Source organism: Penaeus monodon, chromosome 22 (genome assembly GCF_015228065.2).
Source record: "Penaeus monodon isolate SGIC_2016 chromosome 22, NSTDA_Pmon_1, whole genome shotgun sequence".
Lineage (NCBI taxonomy): Eukaryota > Metazoa > Arthropoda > Malacostraca > Decapoda > Penaeidae > Penaeus > Penaeus monodon.
The window spans coordinates 26,715,863-26,717,073 of record NC_051407.1 but is presented as its reverse complement, the minus strand read 5'-3'; positions in this window follow the sequence as shown (position 1 = coordinate 26,717,073).

Below are 1,211 nucleotides of genomic sequence, written 5' to 3'. Positions count from 1 at the left end.
ATCTGCCAGCAACACAGGCTCAGCATTCAACATAGGATCTGCTTTCAACACAGGCTCAGCATCCAACACAGGATCTGCTTTTAACACAGGATCTGCCAGCAACACAGGCTCAGCAATCAACCCAGGGTCTGCCAGCGCTACATTTAACACAGGATCTGCAAGTGATACAGACTCAGCACTCAACACAGGCTATGCTTTTAATACAGGATCTGCCAACAACACAGGCTCAGCACTTAACACAGGATCGGCAATTAATACAGGATCCGCAAACAGCATAGGTTCAGCATTTAATGAAGGCATTGCAAGCAGCACGGGCTCCAACAGTCATGCAGGATCGGTCGGTAACTTAGGTTTAGCAAGTGACACAGGCGCTTTATCAGACAACATAGAGACACTTGCCACAGGGGAACTCGGCAGCGCAGGACCAGTGATCAACATCGCATCTTTGCAACATCAACTTCAGCAAGACTCTTTAACAAAAGCACCTTGAACTTTGGAACCGCAGTCATATTTTAGTTTTAACAACGCCCAAACGCTCAATACTCAACAGTCTGTATTCGAAGGAATCCCATCTACGTCGAGTTTGGTTCTCAACAACAGACCACCGAGCAGCGGGCTGTCAGTGGGGCAGATTTCCGGAGAAGTGTCGACATCTGCATCCTCTCTTGACCAATCCGTCAGCGTTCACGCAACCATCCAAGACACCAGCTTGCTGAATACACAAGAATTATCGCTCGCTTCTACCTCTGACGCAGGCGATTCCCAGCCTCAGAGTTCTGCGACCTTCATTGGATCAGCTTCTCCAGATACAGAGGGATTGGAAGTTATGTCTTTAGATATGAAGACGGGAATCTGAAATGGAAACAGGTGAATCCTCGACAGCCGGAGAAGATGATTTCAACTTGAACAATGACTCTAGTTCAGCCATTAGCAGTAGTATGTCTAGCAGCAGTTCCAGCAGTGATAATATGAGTGACAGTATTTCAAGTGCTACGAGTATATCCAGTGCCACGTTTGCCAGTTCTAGCTCAAGTAACAGCCATTTAGACAACAGTGGCTCAGACAGTGATAACTCTGGCAACGATAATTCAAACACAGTTAATACAAACGGCATCAGTTCAGGCTATAGCAACTACAGTAATAGCAGCTCAGCCAACAGCAGTTCAACTAGCAGCAACTCCACACGTGTCAGCTCAGCCAATAGCACTTCA